The following is an 8,797-nucleotide window of genomic DNA, read 5'->3' as shown; positions in this document are numbered from 1 at the left end:
ATGGATCCTCAACTCAGACATCTTGATATGTTCATGAATGAAAAACAAAATCACAAAACACATGGGAGTACAAGCCAACACGAATAAAAGTCGATAGAAACAATAAATTGCAGAATCAGACCCATTGATCCTGCAGGTATTGGATAATCAGAGAAAGATTTTTTTTAACATAAAGAAATGAGGAAATTCAAAGTATTACGAAGGAGCAAAAGTTATCAAAGTTGGACAAACCTATTTTAAGAAACTAAATATAACATCATGAAATAAAAATTATGCTATATGAAATTTAAATTGGACAGTTAGGCAGATTAGATTCAGGAAAAAATATATCCAGTAGACTAAAGGAAATAGCCAAAAAATGACCCAGAATGCATCAGCAAAAAAGAAAAGAAAGAAAGAAATTAAGATACTTGAATGAAAGAATGAAAAGATACAACCAAAGTATAATTGGAATTACAGAAGATGTAACTAGAAAAAGAAAGAAAAAATATTTGGAAAGTTAATGGTTTAGAATTTTCCAGGGTTGACACCAACTTCTCAGTTTAGGAAACCCAACCAATTGCAAGCAGGACACATCATACAGAAACTATAGAAATCAAGCTGAGAACTGAAAAAAATAGAAAAAAAAATCTTGCACTCATGGAGTTTACTTTTAGGGAGGGGAAACTGACAATTGGCAATTAGCAAAGTTAAAACAAAACAAAACCAACCCAGATCATTCAGACAGTGACATGTGCTATACAAAGAATTTAACTAGGATGATGTGAGAGCCTAGAACTTAGGAGCCACGTCAGACTTGGTGATCACAAAAGGTGATATGCAAGCTGAGATCTGAATGACAGGAGGGAGAAAGTCCCATAAAGTCGTGTGAAATAGCACTCCAGGCAGAGGGAAGAGTTAATGCAAAAGTTCCATGTCTGCCTGACCCAACTTCTCTGAGCCTCAGTTTACTCATCTATAAAATGGAGGACAATATCTTCCTCATGTCTGTTGTGAAACTTGAATAAAATTTTGTATATAAAGTACTTGAAAATCTTTGAATCATAATATTACATGATAATTTTATGGAGGCAGCCTGGCTTCCCATGAAAAAGACAGACTTTGGACCACCTGGACTAACATTTTTGGCCTGATAATTCATGTGTGAACACTCTGAGATCCAATGTCCTCATGTGTTAAATGAGAATGATGCAGTTGCCATAAAGAGTAAAGGGTAAAACAATCTCACAGAGTCTAGTGCTGTGCCTGGCAAAAAGAACTCAATAATTATTAGCTTGCTTCTTATCCCTCTCCAACAATGTTACCTTTTCTATAAAGGTTCTAGAGGCCTCTTCACTCTCCACACCCTGATTCTAGCTGGAAGTTCCGTTTTCTCTGCTCCCCTTTGCACTTTATGTGTCTCTTCCATGCTTTTCTGGTTTTGTTTTTGTTTTGCTTTGCTTTTCTCCTAGTGATCTGGAAAGATCTTTCCACAGACTTTATTCTAGCCATCTTTTATCCCCCGTACTATCTCACCCAGGGTCTTTCATATCATAGGTATTTAATAAAATGTTATGAGTGCAAGAATAAATATATGAATTAGAATTGGAACATCTCCACCACCACTAAACCAGCTGTTTCACAAGGAAGCTAATTGCATGGCTATAGTTGTTTAAAGCTTCTCTCTTACATCAAGTCAAAATCTGCTGGTGGAGATTTTACACCAACAGCCCCCCAGTGAACCACATCTTTGGTATCCATATACTGATATTATCTCCTCCCACTCTGACCCTGGGCTTATCCCTACAACTCGCTGTCATCAATGGGACAGATATGACAAATCTTTGCTTGATATATCTTTGTGCCTTGGGTTCACCTCTTGGATCACTGCCATCACCATTCAAGGATGTCCAATTTCACCTCCTTGAAGATGCAAGACCATGGGGTCTGATGGACCCAGGAGAGCCCAGGCCTTACCAATCCACAATCAGACTATAGTTAAATAGGCCCTGGCAAAACCAGCAGAAGAGCCACCCAATCAACTCACAACATTGAGAGAAAGAATAAATCAGTGTATTAAACTAATATATTTTGGGAGTGGTTTGTCATACAGAAACAGATAACTCAAATATTCCCCCCTTTAACTTCTCCCCTCCATCTATTAAAGCAAGAATGATCCTTCTTCCACAGATGAGTCCTTCAAATGGTTAAATACCCTCCTGAACACTTTTAGTTCTTCAATGAATTTTCACAGCAGTGAAAGGCCTAAAGGTACTTTGGTTTGTCCCTCTCTTTTACAAATGTGGGGCTCAGTAAAGGAACACACTCACCTGTGTTCTGGCCATGCACCTTTTAGAGAGACTACAGTCACACTGGTCCAGATGCTGTGCTTCCAGTCATGTGGCAAAGTCAGTGTTAGTGTGGCATAGTTGACATCCCCTTCACATAGTGGCTCATATGGCACTCGGGCTCTTAAATCACAGGGTCCCTCCTATGAACTACTGTGAAGCCAGATCTTCAAACTCCTATACATGAAAACCTGACCATTTGAACCCACAGGTAGGCTCCTATTAAATTGGTCAGAACAATTTGGGCCAGTTGAGGACTTTCTAAGTTTAAATTCTATATAACAATGGACCTTTACATCATTAAATTCAATGGTCAAGTCTCTGTCTTCAGCGAAATCTGACCCACTTGATCACTCTGCCCTCTTGGGGATGGTTTCTTTTCTTGGCCTCACAAAAATCCTCTTGGTTTCCATCCTATCCCATTGGCTGTTTCTTCTCAGTCTTTGCTGGATCTGTGGACTTCTTCCTCTCTCTATTTATCCTTGCTCCCTAAAGCCACCTATATAGGCTGAACAACCCCCAACACTATTTCCCCCATCTTAATTTCTCCCCTGAATCTCAGACTCATATATCCCATTGCCTGCTAAAGATTTCTAACCACAGAATGGGTTATAGAATGGGCGTCTTAAAATGCAATCTATCCAAAACAAAACATCTGGCTTTCTACCCCTACTTGTCCCCAAACTTCTCCTCATCTCCATAAATAGTAACCCTATGCTCAATTTTCCTGACTGCTCAGTCCCAAACCCTTAGAATCATGAACTCGTCTCTCACATTCCACACACAATTTATCAGAAAATCCTTACAACTCCGCCTTCAATATCTACAATGTCTTACCATTTTCACCATTGCCTCCACCCACACCCTAGTCTAAACCACCTAGTCCCTAACCCAGACTGTTAGGCTACTATCCTAACTGGTCTCCCAGCTTCCACCCTTAAAGCCCACAGTAGCCTGTTCTGCATATGGCAGCCAAAGTAATCATTTAAGCCTGAAGTACATAAGTCATTCATACCTCTCATCTGCTCAAAACCTTCCAGTGGCTTCCTGTGTTACCCAGAGTAAAATCCTAAAGCATTACCATGACCAGAATGCTCTACACAATCTGGCCTTAGCCACTTCTTGATCTCACCTCTTACTATCCTCACCTTCATTCACTCCACCACAGCCACAGCACAGCCCTTATGCTGTTGTGCAAACCCTCCACACATACCCCTACGCAGAGTCTGCATTTGCTCTTCCCAATGCCTGAACACACGATTCTCCTGAATCTTAATTGTGGCTCACCTTCATTTTACATAAAGTCTCTGCTCAAAGGTCATCTTATCAGAGAAGCTGCCTTTCTGACGCCAGCAATAACCCCCATCACAGGCTACTTGATATCGATTCTTACCCCATCTGACATGTCAGTCTGTCTCTCCCTCTAGTGTGCAAGCTCCATGAGGCTTTGTTTTGTTCCCTGCTCTATCCCCAGTGCTGGAACCAAACCTAGCTCAACCTAGGTGTCAATATTATTTGATAAATGAATACACTCTCCCTTCTGATTTTGGACCATCTGCAAAACGGGTGTGTGGGTGTGTGGGTGTCAATTATATATTTGTCCAAGAAGCTGATTTTTTTCTTCACGTGATCAAAGGTTACAATCAAAACTAATCTCTGTGGGATGAGCCATGGAGGTCCCACCTCAAAGACAAATAATACTAGGTCTAGACTGTAGAAGGCCTTCACTACACATAATGAGCTGTCATTGAAATTTCTTGAGTGTAAAATGACAGAGATTGTCTCATACGTAACTTTCATTGGGTATATTTAAACAAACAAACAAAAAAATTCCTGCTTAGATCAATGTGGAAGCAACTTGATATTTTTCCTTTTTTATACCTCAGCTTTTAGAACATTGACAAGTATGGTTCATTCTGAATGGTCCTGAGTAATTCTCTGGATGAGGGCAGGGACCCCCGGGTCATTTGTAAACAGATGCACATGGCTGGAAATAAATAGATTTATGCATCTGAGTCTTAAGACCACATCTTATGCTCACAACACATGTATTTCTTATCTAAACACCTGTGCACAGCTATATATAGCATACACAGAATCTTGTTTTCATAGCGTACAGATAGGAATGCCAGAGCTCTCTTCTGAGCCAGGGAGTCTGAGAAAAAAGCTGAGGGAACAGAGTGGAAGCTCTGCCACACACAGCAGACTCCAGTGAACTCACACGTGTACCAAATACCCCGCCCAACAGCTGGCTGCTTTGACAACTCCATAGCTCAGGAGCAGCCGGGACAACTGAAGCCTTTTTGGCATTGACAGGCTTGTGGTGGAGAAGGAGAGGAGCAATCGAGTCCATTCTGAAGATCTGTTCACTAATTTCTTTAAAGTGAAAACAGTGGTGGCCAGAGCAGAGGCTCAGCAGCGTGGTCCTCAGTCCCTCCAGTCACCTACAAGGGGATGGTTGGCAGCAGCTCCGGAGCTGGAAGGGGCCTCTAGAAAGAAAAGCAGAAGCAGATCTTCCTGTGTTGCAGCCCACATGCAGGCCCTCAGCAGCCTCCCTCCCCTAAGGCCCTGATGCTCAGGAACTGAAACCAGAATCAGTTCCTTAATGTAACTGGGAATGTTATTAACATTTTGTTTTTACCCAGCTGTATCTATTCTTTCCTCTAATTCTCCTACCTCCCTTCCAGAATCACACCAAACCCTTCATCCCTTGACACTACAATGAAATCCATACATTTAAAAAACTGTACACTTTACAGGTGTGTGTGTGTGTGTGTGTGTGTGTGTGTGTGTGTGTGTGTAGGCTTCTGAAAGCCCATTTGGGTTCTTTCTCTATTCTGGCCACTTTTATTTCAGGGTCCACGTGGGCTGATAAAACTGTGATTTTTTTCCCTCTCCATCAGTATATCTTCAAAATTACTCATGAAGGAACAGCACTGCTCTTCATTGGTAAAATATATACTTTACTTATTCATACCTTTCAGGGTGAAAATATTGTTCCAGTTATAAGTCTTGAGTCCAAAGGTTGCATTGCTAAGAAAGTGACTCATCCATGGCATTACAGGTGAATAAGTGACCAGTGTGCCCAGTGCCTCTCCAGTCATGAGACAACTTACCTAGTTAACTCATCATCCTTAGAATGGGGCATTTTCCCAAATGGAATGTGAGGCATTCCATTCCTTAGGCATGAGTAGAGTGTTTAAGTTCACAGACATAACATTTCCTCTGTCATGTTTTTCTCCATTGGTGAAAGTTTATTAATATCCTGTGTTTTAAGAAATCAGTCCTGCATGATGACACTCCTCATTTGTAGTCACTCATTCCTCTTTTTGGTGAAGCTCATGGTTGAGTTTCAGCTCAGATCTTTCTTTAGCATTTGCTCTGGGAATCCAGAGCTTATACAAGGTGGTTAAGCAACTGATATCCTTAAACTTTTAGGCAAATAAATGCTCAGAAGACACATAATGTTTAGTCACCACCATGCTGATAATGAAGAGGACGACATCATTTTCACAGGATCATGGAAGTTTGTTCATTCAACGGCTACAATGAGCATGTAGAAATTTAGAGCCAGCATTTTACAACAGCAAAGGCACTTTCCAAACATTTGCTCATCTCACCATCGTCTTCTCAAGACCAGCTAGACTGAGCCATATGTCTTAGCCATATTCCATCCCTAAGCCTTATCATAATGCCTAGAACATCATAAATATTTAATAGACTTTGTTGAATGAATGAATGCATTCCCTGAACCATTCAGTGGAGATTCAAATTTAGAGATTAAGAGGAAGCTCGTAAGTATCAGAGTCTGACACAAGGACAAATTTTTGGCTACTAATAAGCTTTCCAGGCTCCGAGTAAATCATGACCATGTTGTGGGGTTGGGGGATGGAAAGAAAGGAAGAGGCGGTAATACTAGCAATTCCTTTGGGGGACAGTAGGAAAAATGGTAGTTGTTTGGCTTAGAAGTGGTTCAATGACCCAGTTGGAAGATCTTAGGGATTATCTACAAGACACCACATGGTATCCTGTGGAAAAGGAGCCAGAAACTTCTCAGCCTCAGCTTCACTGCTGTTCTTTACAACCTTGCCTACATTGCATTGTGGCTACGAGCATTAACTGGGAAAATGTGATGGTTATTTCTATGTGTTGACTTGGCTAGGCTATGGCACCCAGTGGTCTAGTCAAACATCAGTCTAGGTATTGCTGTGAAACTATTTTTAATATTTAATTAACATTTAATTCAGCAAACTTTGAGTAAACCAGGTAGACCTCATCCAATCCGTGGAAGGCCTTAAGAACAAACAGCAAGATTCCCTTTCTTTCTTTCTTTTTTCCCCTTTTAAGTAGGCTGCACACCCAATGTGGAGCCCATCATGGGGCTTGAACTCATGACCCTGAGATCAAGACCTGAGCTGAGATCAAGAGCTGGACACTTAACCAACTGAGCCACCCAATTACCCCCAAGATCGCCTTTCTAAAGAAGAGATTCTCCTGAAGACTACAACATTGAAAACTTACATGAGTTTTCTAGCCTGCTGAGAAATTCAGATTCAAGACTGCAGCATCGACTCTTCCCTGAGCTTCCAGCCTGCTCGCCTACCCTACATATTTCAGGCCTGCCAGCCCCCGTGATCCTGTATGCCAGTTCCTTAAAATAAACCGCTCAATCTATCTCTCTTTCCATGTATGCATATGTGTATGTGCACGATTGGTTCTGTTTCTGTGAAGAATTTTGATTAATGGAGTAAATCAAGCCCCCACATGGTCCCTGACAAAGTACAAATGTTCATTCTCTTGTATTATCCGTCATGAATCTAGCTCCATCCTCCTATAAAATATATGACCACCTATTTGCAAGATGCCAAATGTGCAAAGACCCGGCAATAGCAATGACCTACTCCAGGTCATGACCAGTCCATAACAATCTTCTGTTTGTTTATTTGTTTCAAGTTTTTATTTAAATTCTAGTCTGTTAACATATAGTGTAATATTGGTTTCGGGAGGAGAATTCAGTGATTCATCACTTAACAGTCCATAACAATCTTAGGTTCTAAATCCTCTTCTGACTCACCACCTGCTTATTCTTCTCCTTCCTGATACCAACCCACCATTCCACCCTGAATCCCCCCAGATGCTATCTATGCCCACTGAACCCTAGGAGTCAGAGGTCCTCCCCAGCAAGGATGCACTACAGTCATTTGAGCCAATATTCTAACCTTGCATATTTACTTAGGATTTCTCTCCATGCTGGCAGCAGAAAGTGTTTCAGTGACAGCCCAGCTAGCTTGGTTTGTGTCTGCACTTGAAGCTCACATGGCCCATCGTGGAGTGAGCTTGGCCCATAGCCCAGTGTCACTGCCGTGACATCTGCCTCTAAGAGCCTGTGTCTCTAGCACTTTTTTTTCTTGAAATTTTCTTAGGTTCAACCTGTCTGTCTGCCTGCAGTCACTTAGCTTTGTCACATAGCCAGCATTAAAAACACTTTCAGATGGTAAACGACTTTACTTTCCTGCATAATTACCAACTACAACGTCTGGGAGTATGGAGGTGTTCCTGAGACTATCCTGAGCTCCTACAATTTCCTAGGACTTACAGAACTTACTGAAAGCTGTTATATTCAGTTACAGTTTATCACAGCTAGAGGATGCAGCTTAAAATCAGCCAAGGGAAAAGGCACATAGGGCAGAGTCCAGGAAAGTTCCACATGCAGAGCTTCTAAGGAGTTGCGCAGCGTGTTAACTCCTTCCAGCAACGATGTATGACATAGGCACAGAGCATTTCCAACCAAGGAAGCTTACCTGAGCTTTGGTGTGTGGACTTTGCACTTGGGCTCCGCGGTTGACTGCCGACATGGCTGACCCCTCTGGAGGTGGAGTGGATACCTCCTGGCCCAAAGCTCCCAGGATAAATCACACTGTTCAGGGCGGCTCAAGGTCCCCAAGTGAAGAAAGACACGCCTATCAAGTGCAATATTCCAAGGGCCTAGAGATCACCTCCCAGCAGCTGAGAGCAAAGGCTAGATCTTCCTATGGGTAAACTTAATTTCTCAACTATAGACCCATCCCCATGGTGTGTCGGCGAGAGCAATTTGACTCTGCAGTATTCAGTAGCCACCTGCCATATTCTTAACTCTGACTAGGTTCTTTTGAAAATGAAAGCTTCTTGCCCCAGGGGTCCAGGAGAGGGAGTGGGGACAACTGGCTCACCAGACCCACTGCTGCCATTTAATGAGATGGCAGGTCAGTGTGAGCCCCACCAGGGGGTGCTGTGGTTTGTCCCTCAGCCTTCATTGGTGCACTTTGGGTTAGCCCAAAACCCTTCCTTCCTAGGGGGTAGCCCAGAACCCTTCCTGCCCATGAACTATCCAACTCACTCCTTTCAGCTTATTGCAACCCCAACTCAACCAATAGCGCTGTCTTCATTTACTCGAAAATGCCTCTTCTTTCAGCTGCCTAGCTTACCACAAT

The 8,797-nt window shown here is 42.2% G+C and overlaps 1 long non-coding RNA gene across 1 annotated transcript; it reads right to left on the bottom strand.

Annotated features, from left to right (window-relative positions):
* Positions 1–2,047: 2,047 nt before the first annotated feature.
* On the bottom strand, positions 2,048–8,264 carry LOC119867158. Its single transcript, XR_005369143.1, has 2 exons — positions 8,129–8,264; positions 2,048–4,816 (listed from the first exon to the last, which is right to left on the bottom strand). It is a non-coding gene; the product is annotated as an uncharacterized LOC119867158 (long non-coding RNA).
* Between the last annotated feature and the right edge of the window lie 533 nt (positions 8,265–8,797).

This window comes from Canis lupus, chromosome 14 (assembly GCF_011100685.1).
Source record: "Canis lupus familiaris isolate Mischka breed German Shepherd chromosome 14, alternate assembly UU_Cfam_GSD_1.0, whole genome shotgun sequence".
Lineage (NCBI taxonomy): Eukaryota > Metazoa > Chordata > Mammalia > Carnivora > Canidae > Canis > Canis lupus.
Note: the sequence above shows the minus strand (reverse complement) of the source record. Positions and strands in the feature narration are given on the sequence as shown.